This window comes from Eschrichtius robustus, chromosome 17, assembly GCF_028021215.1.
Source record: "Eschrichtius robustus isolate mEscRob2 chromosome 17, mEscRob2.pri, whole genome shotgun sequence".
NCBI classification, from domain to species: Eukaryota; Metazoa; Chordata; class Mammalia; order Artiodactyla; family Eschrichtiidae; genus Eschrichtius; species Eschrichtius robustus.
Window position 1 is genome coordinate 85494612 of NC_090840.1, and position 12369 is coordinate 85506980.

A 12369-nucleotide genomic window follows, 5' to 3' on the forward strand; every position below is an offset into this window, starting at 1 on the left:
CCACATCCTGCCCAGTGAGGTCAGTAAGGTAGTGATTCCTAGCACATGCTCGTCTGCGCACACTAAAAACAAAACTATAGGCAAAGGTGACGTTCTGCTGCAACCTGAGATGATTTACCTCGTTTCAGTATATGTTACCACCTTTTTGCCCATTTCCATAGCACCATGACAGTCCTGGTTTGACCATGTAGGGACGAGAAAACTTCCCTGCCTGACGTGGGGGAGGAGCTGATGATGGAAGTTTGACGTCTACTCAAGAATGAGGAGGAAGGTGGTCTTCTTCCCCTCACTTTTTCTACATTATAAAAATGTAGCCACCCAGCTTTCATCACGGCGCTCCCTTGCCTGCCCGCTTGCATCTCTCACAAGCGTCCTATACCAATAAACCTTTTCCTTACCTGTCACTGCCTCTCGCTGAAGTCTTTCTGCACTGAAGAACCTATGCTCTACTGAGTCCCAAAACGCGTTCTGTCGTTTCAGCGGGGCCAGGCCAGAGGAAGATGCACAGGTGGACTTGACCATCACAGTCGGAAGTTTGGATTTGACTCTGGGGACACTGGGAGCCAGGGGGCGGCGGGGGGGGGGGCAGTGGCAGGACAGGTATGTAACAAACGCTCTGTTCCCGCTAATGCTAACCTCAGCTTCCATCTCTGTGTACCGACTATTTTGCAGGTGATATTGATCTGTTATACTCTTCCCACAACTACAATGAGAGATGGTTACCTCCAGGTTTCAGAAGTGAAAACCAGGGCTCAGGGTTGAAGCCACTTGTCCTACTGGGTCTATGACCCTGGGGGTACCCAGCATTTCCTCTGCTCCGGGTTGGAGGGCAAAGTCCCTTGAGGGCTGGGTTCAGAGGCAGCTGGACCTCCTGGGTGCGGCTGGTTCCGGCTGCGCCTCCCTCCCTGGGGTGGGGGGAGGCTGGAAGGCACAAGCTGTGCAAAAGCAGAGGGAGGCTGGGTGGGGCTGGGTGGGGCTGGGCGGGGGAGGAGCCCAGGGCTCTGAGTTTCCATTTCCTACAGCCTGAGGGAGGGCAGGGAGGGAGGAGAGGGAGGGGAGGGAGGTGAAACCCCAGGAGAGGGCAGGAAGGGGAACGAAGCGACAGAGGGGAGGGGAAAGGAAAGCTTTTCTCGGGCTCCGCCCGTACTCTCGCTCCCCCTGGAATCTGCCCGGGCTGCAGGGAGGTGCCAGGCGCAGCACTGTCTGTCCCGGGCACACTCTGGCCGGGAGTCTGGACTCTAGTCTCAGTGCCCAGGGGCCGGAGTGATGCCTGCCATTTCTCCGTAGGCAAATTCAGCTCCGTCCGGTCTGGCCCCTGCCCCCTCGCCTGCCCCTCCCAGGCTGCTCGGTCTGCCGCCTGACCCAGCTGGCCTCCGGGACGAAGGGGTCCTGCCCAGGGTCTGCCCTCTCCCACAACACTCCTGTGATGCCCATGGCCCGGCCCGGGAGGGCCCTGCGCCCCCTCCTCCCCAGTCCTTGGCATCACCTTCATTGCCCCGCTCCTGCCCTCCTGTGACCCAGGACCCAACCTGCTGGCGGGCGCCCCTCGCAAAGGCTACCTCACGGCCCGGCCTGGGCTTGCCCTGCCGGAGCTTTCAGAGTGCCTCTGGTCCCCTGGCTCCCCCCGGTCTGGTGCCGTTGGCGGGGGGGTTGGAGGTGCGGGCACCAGACCATCCCCAGGGCTGGTGACGGAGCCACAGCACAGATGGACCTCTCTTCTCTGAGCCCCACCCACGGGTGCTTTCTGGGACCCCTTGAATGGAAGGTTAATAACCTCAGCAGAGGGTGTATTCTGGGAGGACAGCTCCCTGGAGAAATCTGAGTGACACGATGAAGTCCTGGGAAGGAAAACATTTAAGGTCGGAGTGGAAAGTGCAGGAGGAGCGGTGCTCTAGGTGCCCGAGCTGCTGGGACTCGGAGACTCTGAGTTAGCCGGCGAGGCGCCGTCCCCTGGCGGCCGCGAGCGGAACACGGACGACAGGAGCGCCAGGCCGCTCGAGGGGGCGTCTGCCCTCCGCCCTCAGCCCTTCCGTTTAGCCTCCGGGGCAGAGCAGGGCGGGGCTCTCCGCGGGCCCGGGGGGTTGGGCCCAGGCTGGGCGGAGCTACCTCTTCTAACAGCTGGCCTCCTCCTGAGGGCTAGAGGGGACGCCAGGCTGAGGGTCCCCAGCCCCCGTCCCTCCCCCAACCCTCAGCTCCTCTGCTGACAGCCCCCCTGCTGACAGCTCCCCCAGCCTGAGGACCCCCCCAGGGAACTGGAGAAGCCTGTGGGGACACAGGCACCCGCTCCCGGCTCACCTGAGTCTGGGATTAGCCAGATGTCCCTGAGCTCTGCCCCCCAGGCCCAGCTTTCACAAGATGCCCCGTCCACCCCTCACACACACACACACACACACACACACACACACACACAGTCCCAGGGTCAGGACTTGGGACACTGATAGCACCCCAGGCCTGGACTGGGGGTGGGCAGGAGAGGGGCTCAGAGGCTGGAAGGGTGGGTTCCAGTGGCTCTCACCCTACCTGAACCCAGGGGCGTCTGGCTCCCTCCTCACATTAATGCCTGGGGTGGGGCTGGGGGCAGGGAGGCAGCTCTTGGCCGCTCATGGGCACCCCGGCCGGTTCTGCCCAGAGGAGTGAGCAGAGTCTTGCCATCCTGAGGGTGTCACAGAGACGGGTTCACCCACCGCTCCACCCCCGTCCCCCTCCCCGTTCCCACAGCTTCTGCTGCACTGGGCCTGAGACCCTCATAGCCTGGGGTCTGGAGCCGGTGAGGGTCAGACCAGCAACCCCGGGCTCCCAGTGACCCCAGCCTTTCCTGCAGGTCCTTGTAATTTGCGTCCCTTCCCCCAGGATCACCAAGAGCGCCTGTCAGAGAAGGGGATGGAGGAGCTCCCGGCTCTGGGCCAGTCCCGAGGGGACTACGGCATCCTGCCCCCCGAGGCTCTCCTTGCTGAGCCCCCTGCTGGGAACAGACCTCCCAGGTCCCCTCACTTGCTGGCGCCCGAGCTCCCCTGGGAAGGCGGCCTCGCTCTCCCTCCCATGGTGTCTCAGATTTGTGACTCGGTTTCCTCAGTGGTCTACTCGTCCTCAGGCCCCAGCCCTCCTCCCCTGGGGCCTGGTGAGAGCTGTGGTCCCCGTGGGAGGGACGCTGTGGTCCCCAGCAGGGTGGACAGGCCGGGGATGACTCGGGCCACAGTGTGAGGGCAAGCCCCCAGCCCCGCCTCCACCCCTGAGGGTCCTCCTGTCCACAAAAAAGTAATCAACAGTCATTCTAAGAAAAGAGAATTTTAGTGGCGCCAACGTGAGGATTATAAGCCGGGAGACAGTCTTTCAGAAAACTCTGAGGACTCTTCCACCCGCTAAAGGTCAAGGCAAGGTTACATGTTTCTGAGACAAAGGGTTATACGCCAGATGGTGTATTATTGACAGTTTACACAATCCAGATCTACATGCACAAAGCGAGTAGTGGGTCATGGTGTTACAGCAGGCAGGTAGCTAGATACGAGCAGAGGAAGGGGGGCACGGGCCAGATGGCAGGAAATCATACATCTTGTGAACAACGGTGGCCCTTGGACAGACAGAGAAAAGCAGGAACCTCTGGACTGACAGGAAACCACACATTTTGGGATGGCAAGTGCCCTGGAGACAGACAAAGAAAGATGAGAAGAGGCTGGAATCTCCAGAGTGCAAAAGTAACCTTTTGCTCATTATACTCTGATTACAATAAAATTAGCCTCCCAGATAAGAAATACCCATCGGGCACCGAAGCCATGACACTCATGATCAAGGCTAAATAAAGAAAAAATGCCTCCGCCTCTTGGGAAGGTGGAGCTGGGAAGAAAATCAGGGAATACGACCCCAAACCCCTCCCTCCCCAATGAATATTCCGCCCCTTCACTTCTGCACCCCACGTGAGCAGCTTGCCAAAGAAACTCCGCACAGCTACTCACGTGAGTCTGCCCGCTGTCGCACTGAGAGCGCGCTGTCGCTTCGTAAATCCTCACTTTACTTTCTTGACCTCTGTGTCTCCTCTCTGAAATCTTTGTGTGAGTGTGAGTGAGACCTGTAACTTGTATTCACCATAGAAAGTGCACAAGGGAAGGGACTGTACAGATACAGTTAAAGTTCCTGATCAGTTGACTTTCCGTGACTCAGAAGGGAGCTGTTTTTGGTGGCCTCAGGAGTCCTCTGAAGTGCCCCCAGCAGCACAGGCTCTCTGCTGGTGTGGCGCTGCCAGGAAATGAACTCTGCTGCTTTTTAAACTCATCACTCTGTGAGATTCCTATGTTGCTGAGTGTAGCAGTAGAGGATTCTTTTTCATTTCCATGTAGTATTCTATTGTGTGCCCATGCCAGCATTTATGTATTTATTCTGCCCTTAATGGGCCTTAAGGTTGTTGACAGGTTTGATGCTCATGAATAATACAGCTCTAAACATTCGTGGGCATTTATCTTGGTGAACTTTTTTCTCTTGAGTACGTACCTGGGAGTGGAAATGCTGGGTCACAGGGTATGTGTATGTTTAATGTCGACTGAAAAAAAGCGCAACCTAAAAGTTGAGAATCATGTTTTAATTGGCGGCCTTTCTGAGGACTTCAAGCCTGGGAGGCAGCCTCTCAGAATAGCTCTGAGTTTCTGCTCGGAAGAGGTCAGGGAGGAGTGAGGATATACAGAAGTTTTGCAGCAAAGACAGGTAGTCGGAGCATCAAAAGACTATTGGAGTTATTTGTTTGTTTTGTTTTAAGGGCCGATTTTATTTATTTATCTTTGGCCGCACCGCACAGCATGCAGGATCTTAATTCCCTGACCAGGGATCAAACCCGTGCCCCCTACAGTGGAAGCCAGACTCCTAACCACTGGACCACCAGGGAATCCCCAAAAGATTATTGTTAATTAAAGAAAACCAGACATCTCAAGTTAAGGAATGTAGCGCTTTTCTATGAATAGGAAGATGTAAGAGCCTGGGCTCATTGAAATCACTCCTTTGATAGGCATCTCAGCTTCTAGGGCCAGTATCCCGTTCTTTCCCATCATGCGTCCCCTCGGGTTGCACAAGTGGGGCAGCTGCGGCAGCTGAGGGCTTGGCAGCGGGCACCCTCCTCGTCTCCATCCTGCGTTCCCTCAGGGCTCACCTTCCGGGGGGCGGTGGTGGTTGATGGCTGCAACATCCTTTGGCTGCTGACATGGCAGCAACATTTTCCATCCACAGGAACCTTAGCAGATTGTGCCAGTTTATAGTGAGACTGGTAAAGTGTAAGCTCTCCAGCTGCTCCGCATCCTGCACAGCTCCGGGTTATTTTCAGTACTTGTTATACTAGCCATTCTTGTTTGGATTTCTTCCTCTCCAACTTTCCTATGTTTTGTTTTCCTAGATTAACTGCACGATTGAGTATATGACATATTTGGTAAGTGTTCTACATGCACTTAGATATGGATTCACTTGTTTGGTATGATGTTCCATATATGTCCATTATGTTAATTGTTTGCAATCTTGTACAAATTTCTGTATTCTAAGTGACGTTCTTGTCTGCTTGTTCTATTGTTAGGGAACCATTGACCAAAACTGCCTGCCTTGGCCAGGCATGATAATAACCACCTTCACACAAAAGGGGGTCCCAATAAGGAACACGAGTCTGCCGCAGAAAACTAACCAGGAGAATTTGGGAGGGGCCAAAAGGAGAGAGGAGACGCCAGCCCATAATACATCCTGCCAACCTCCCAGAAACCCTCCGACTGGAATCCATCTTAACTCAGAGATGCACGCACCACCAGGAAGCGCCCTGAGTCAGACCAAATATGGGCACAAGTAGGATAATTGGCCAGAGACAGCCCAGAAAGTAACCCCATCACCGTAAAACCCCGAGACTGCGAGCCACGTGGCAGACCAGTCCTCCTGGGGCCCCTTACCCTCCTGCTCTCCGCCTGGCGCCCCTTCCCAATAAAGTCTCTTGCTCTGTCAGCACGTATGTCTCCTCGGACAATTCATTTCTGAGCGTTAGACAAGAGCCCACTCTCGGGCCCTGGAAGGGGTCCCCCTTCCTGCAACACTATCAGTTACTTAAAGGATTTATGTTAAAATATTTGTGTCACTGTAGATTTGCCTCAACTTTCACTTCTGCCATATCTTGCTTAAACATTTTGAAGCTGTTACTAGTTGTATACAGAGGTAGGATTGACATATCTTTGTGTTATATTGACTTTTTATCACTATGAAATATCTTTTAGTAATATTTCTTGCCTTAAAGTATACTTTATATGGCATCAATAGGGTGAAACAAGATTCCTTTGGATTACTGTCAGCATGATGTTTTTCCCACTCTTCTTCTTTTCAGCTATTCTGTGTCCTGATTTTTAAAGTCAGAGTTGTAACCAGTTTAGTGTTATTTTGTATCCAGTCTAAACAATTTTGCTTTTACAATTTTGCTTTTACTTTGGAATGTTAAGTCCATTTACATTTAACATGAGAACTAACATAGTTGGGTTAATGTAGTGCAGCCCTGACACTTGGTTTCTTTTTTTCTTTTTCTTTTTCTTTTTTTTTTTTTATATAAATTTATTTTATTTTATTTATCTATTTTTGGCTGCGTTGGGTCTTCGTTGCTGCACGTGGGCTTTCTCTAGTTTTGGCCAGCGGGGGCTACTCTTCATTGCGGTGCACAGGCTTCTCATTGCTGTGGCTTCTCTTGTTGCGGAGCACGGGCTCTAGGCGCCCGGGCTTCAGTAGTTGTGGCACGTGGGCTCAGTAGTTGTGGCTCGTGGGATCCAGAGCGCAGGCTCAGTAGTTGTGGCGCACGGGCTTAGTTGCTCTGTGGCATGTGGGATCTTCCCAGACCAGGGCTCGAACCCACGTCCCCTGCATTGGCAGGCGGATTCTTAACCACTGCACCACCAGGGAAGTCCCGGTTTCTCTTTTTCTAATGCAAGGGCCTGACCTCAGCTCTGCTTGCCAGGCATCCACTCCCAAATGACTCTCTAGAATAAACACATTGCCAGCCACAGGACTAGGTAGGAGCCAGACATGCCCACCCCCAGGCTCCTTTTTTTTAGAGCTCTTAGTTGGTTTCTATAACTCACCATCCTGGGCTCTAGTTTTTCCTCTACCCATGCTTTAAATCCCCACTTTTCTGTTTTAAAGTCACCAATAAAGAGTGAGCCCACCAAACCCTAGGCCCCCACCCTCAACCTCATAAAAACAGAACCCCAGGCTAGTGCTAGCTCTCTCTCCCCAAGACCTCACATTGTGCCTCCAGGTATGCCTCAGGGTCTGTGATCAGCTCAGGTACAATTCTCTGATTGGTTGATGGTGAGGTAAGAGGGTGGTTAACATTATCAATTCTTAGGTGCTTGTAGGTCTGGGGCCTCATGATCATCAAGGAGTTTATTTCTTCCATTTGGTGGTGGTTTTAGCATCCATAAAACAACTCAGGAAATGTGCATCAGATAATGTTATCTGGGTACTTCAGAGAGGAGCTACAGCAGAGGATATGGGAGGAGGGTCTGTCCCGGGAAGACCCCAGAGGGTCCTGCTCAGTTACATGGAGTTATCACTCCTGCTTCTCTGCCCTTCTTCCTAGAGTTCCATGTTCCCATTTGTAATCATTTCACTTTACCTTGAAGAGCTTCCTTTTTTATTTCTTGTGGTTTGAGTCTGCTGGCAATGAATTATCGCAACTTGTGTATAAATCAAACTCTTTTGTTTTCTATATCTCTGAATATTATTTTTGGTTGGATTAGAATTCAGGGTTGCCAGACTTTGTTATTCATCACTTTCAAGATACAGCTTCAGTTTCTTCTGGCTTTTTTGTGAAAAGTCAGCTTTAGCTCTTAATTGTTGTTGTTTTGTAGATACTGTGTCTCTTTCCCCTGGCTGCTAAGAGTATTGTTTTTTGGTTTTCAGCATTTTGATTGTAGTGTCACTAGCTGGGATGACATGCTTTGCATTTATCCTGCTTAGAGTTTTCTGCAATCCATGGATCTGTGAATTATCTTTCATGGATTTTGAACAATGTTATCTCTTCAAGTATTTATTTATTTCCTCTTTCTTCCCTGTGGTACTCCAATCTCATGTAAAGTTAGACCGTTTGACTGAGTCTCACAGGCCCTTATGCTCTGATTAATTTTTTTCTATTATTTTTATTCTCTCTAAGCTTCCCTTGGGCTATTTTATACTGTCCTGTCTCTACCTACGTTCATATCGTCTTCTGCTCCTAATTCATCCAAACGAGTTCTTAATTTCAGATATTTTATTTTTTAATTCCAGAATGCGACGGTTAATTGTATGTGTTAACTCGGCTGGGCCACAGTACTCCCATATGTGGTCAAACACTATTCTGGATGCTTCTGTGGGGATGTTTTTGGATGAGATTGCCATTTAAATTGGTGACATTTGCGTGAAGCAGACTGCTCTCCATAATATGGGTGGGTCTCATCTGATCAGCTGAAGGCCTGAATAGAACAAAAGACTGACCTCCTCCAAGCAAGAGGGAATTCTGCAGCAAACAGTCTTTGGACTTTAACTGCAGCATCAGCTCTCCGGTCTTCTGGCTGCAGGGGAGCAGAATCTGCCAGTCTAAAATACGTCTCTTTGGCACATTCATTGTTTTCAGCTGGTTATTTTCTGAGAAAGACATGGGAAGGGCTCTGACAACCAAGTAGGAGTTGACCTTTTTTAAGAAACATTTACATTTATAAGGGAAATCTCCATTTGGGATGACCAAATCTCTAGAGACTCTTATCATTGGAGAAGGCAGTGACTTAAATCTGCCTCACAATCCTGGTCACCTGCCAGGTGACTGACTCTCCCCACCTTCAACAACCTGTTTTGTCTTTAGCTGAGGATGTATTTAAGGTGAGGGCTGCGGCCCCTTTGGTGAGTTACTCAGTTCTCCTGGGTCTCTCCCATGTCGACATGTTGGTAAACTTCTGTGTGATTCTCTCCTGTTAATCTGTCTCATGTCAATTTCATCCTTAGACCAGCCAGAAGGGTACAGGAAGACTTCTTCCCCCGCAGCACAGCCCATCCTGAAGATTTTGGCCCTGCAGCCAGTTCCTTAAAATAAACCTCTTTTTGTTTCTACACACATCCTATTGGTTGAGGAATCCTGGCCAATACAGAGACTGTCTATTTGATTTGTTTCATAAAGTCCTATTCTCCGTCAAAACTCTCAGTTTTTAAAGTCTAGTATTGAACATACGTGTCGTGCTTGTCATTTTAAAGTCCTTTTCTGTGAACTCCACTGTCTGGAGCATCCGTTGGTCTGTGTCTGCGGCTTTTCTCCCCTATTGCTATTGGTCACCTTGGGGCCTTGTATAAATAAGAGCCAGAGGCCACGCATACCTCCGTAGTAGCGGGGCCCTCGTTTCGTCAGTCACCAGGTCAACTCCATCACAAGTTGAGCTGGGTTGGGCTGGACCGCGGCAGCTTTGGGAAACTCATATCCCCTCCTGTCCCTCTCCTCCTAGGCTTCCGGTGGAGACTCGGGCAGGCCTGTCTCCTGGTCCTGGAAAGCGTGGCAGATGCCCTTCACGTCTATGCGCCCTGCTTTTAAGCCTCCCACTCCCAACTCCTGCGGCCGCTTTAGACTCTGGCAAGTCTCTTCAGAGCAAGATCAGATGTGTGTTTGGAGCAGGCCTCTCTCCTCGGGTAGGAACTTGGCTCCTGAGAGCCGTGGGACTGCCGCGGACGTCACTCTTCCCTATACACGCCCCGCCCTGGGTACCACCGCCTGCATCCGGGACTCAGCGCGCATTCTGGTTTCTCGTAGGTTTCGCTTTCCCGGAGCTGAGCGTGCTCGCCCCTCCTCCCTGGTTTGTGGATACAGTCCCGCTGGTGGTTGGCAAATCCCCAGGAAGGAAAGACAGGGCAGGCTGGCAGCGTCGACTCAGCTCGGGGGGGACTTCCCCACCTCTGGAAGCCAGTCCGGTTGGTCCTTGTCCCTCTCAGCTCCCCAACACGTTTACTTACGACACCTGCAACCTGCCTGTTTTCTTCTTCTTGGTCCAGTGGGAGCATGTGACCGCCAGTCTACTTCATCCTCGCAAATCCCGGACGCCCTCTGATGGCTACTGAATTTTATATGCTTACTTTGCATCCTGATTCATTACTGATTGTTTTCCAAATTTGTTACTTTTATTCCTTATTCTCTAGGATTTCCAGGTATACTGCCGTATCATCTACAAATGGACCTGGTTTTACTTCTTTTTCCATTCTAAAGCCTCTAATTGTTTAATGTTTTCTAACTGTATCAGTGAATACTTCCGACTGAATTTCAAATAGTGATGGGAATGCTTTTCTTATAATGGGTATTTTTCTTCTAATGTTAAGATGATAACTTTTTTAAAAAAATAAAGGTTACATTTTATTTTGTTTACTCATTTATTTTTGGTTGTGTTGGGTCTTAGTTGCAGCATGTGGGATCTTAGTTCCCTGACCAGGGATGGAACCCAAGTCCCCTGCATTGGAAGGCAGATTCTTAACAACTGGACCACCAGGGAAGTCCTGTAAGATGACAACTTTAAGAGATTATATTTCTCTTGAATTTTTTTTTTTATACTAATTGTAAAGTCTGCAGTGGGTATATAGGTGTTCAACTTTTTTCCAGATTTTTATGTTTTTGGTTTTGTTTTAAATTTTTTAATTTATTATTTATTTATTATTTTTATTTTTGGCTGTGTTGGGTCTTCGTTTCTGTGCGAGGGCTTTCTCCAGTTGCGGCGAGTGGGGGCCACTCTTCATCGCGGTGCGCGGGCCTCTCACTATCGCGGCCTCTCCCGTTGCGGAGCAGAGGCTCCAGACGCTCAGGCTCAGTGGTTGTGGCTCACGGGCCCAGCCGCTCCGCGGCATGTGGGATCCTCCCAGACCGGGGCTCGAACCCGTGTCCCCTGCATTGGCAGGCAGACTCTCAACCACTGCGCCACCAGGGAAGCCCTCTCTTGAATATTTTTAATTAAGAAAGGATAGTTAGTCTATTCAAAGGTACTTCAAAGTCTATAGATTTACTCCTATGACATTTATTTTCATATCTATTAATAGGATGAATTACATTAACAAATTCCCTGATATTTAACTATCACTGAATCCTAGGAATATATCCTACTTTGTCATACTGTATTATTTTCTTAATGTGCTGTTGGATTATGTTTGTTAATATTTCTTTAAGATTTTTGCACTGATATATCTAAGAGATGTTGGTCTGTAATTTTCTTTTTACAATTTTTATTAGGTTGGTTATCAATATTATACTGGCTTCGTTAAAAGAATTTGGAAGTCTTCTCTTTTATGTTCTCAAACAATCTATGTGTCATTAGGAAAATCTGGTCTTTGAAGATTTTGTAGAATTTTTTGTGTGAAATCATCTGATCCTGGTTGTTTGTGCTGGGTTAGTTTCTTATTATGTTTCTTTATTTTCTACTGAAATTGATCTCTTTAAGCTTTCTCTCTCAACTGGGATAAATTTTGCTTAAGTGTATTTTCCTAGGTAGTTATCCCCTTCATCTGAGGTCCTGTATTTGTAGAAGGGTATATGAAATAGTCTGTTATCATTTAAAAATTTTTTCTCTCTTTCAATAATTACTTCACTCTTAGTATTTATTATTTGTATATTTGTACTGTCCCTCTTTTATTGATTAGGTTAGTTAGTTCCTCATCTAGTTCTTTTAATTTTTCAGAAAACCAAGCTTTTGCTTTATTACTCACATCTGGGTTTGTTCTCTGCACCATTTACTTCTGCTTCTAGCCTTATGATTTTCTTCTCCATGCTTTCTTCTGTTCGCTTTGGTTCCCCCCCTCCAGTTTTTTTGAATTGGGAATTTGATTCGTGTATTGTCATTTCTTTTCCTTTTTTACTAAAATCGAAGTTTAGGGCTTTAAAAACTTTTTTCTGTAGCACTGATGCTTGGTTATACTCTTGACTATATATAAAATCCTTGGTTCAAACTTTATTTTCTTTATTTTTTAATATTTATTTATTTCTTTGACTGCGCCGGGTCTTAGTTGTGGCACGTAGGATCTTTTAGTTGCGGCACGCAGGATCTCTAGTTGTGACATGAGGGATCTAGTTCCCTGACCAGGGATTGAACCCGGGCCCCCTGCATTGGGGGCCCACTGGACCACCAGGGAAATCCCCAAACTTGAGGGTGATTTTTTTTTTTTTATCATTTCTGCTTCACTGCGTCTTGAGGAGTCTGATACCAACCTATTTTTTTCCCTTACATATATGTTGTGGGTTGTAGGCACTAAGGGGCGCTTCTGTATCTTTTACATTTTTTAATATTATTTTTATTTTATTTATTTATTTTTGGCTGCATTGGGTCTTCGTTGCTGCGCGCAGGCTTTCTCTAGTCGCGGCGAGCGGGGGCTACACTTTGTTGC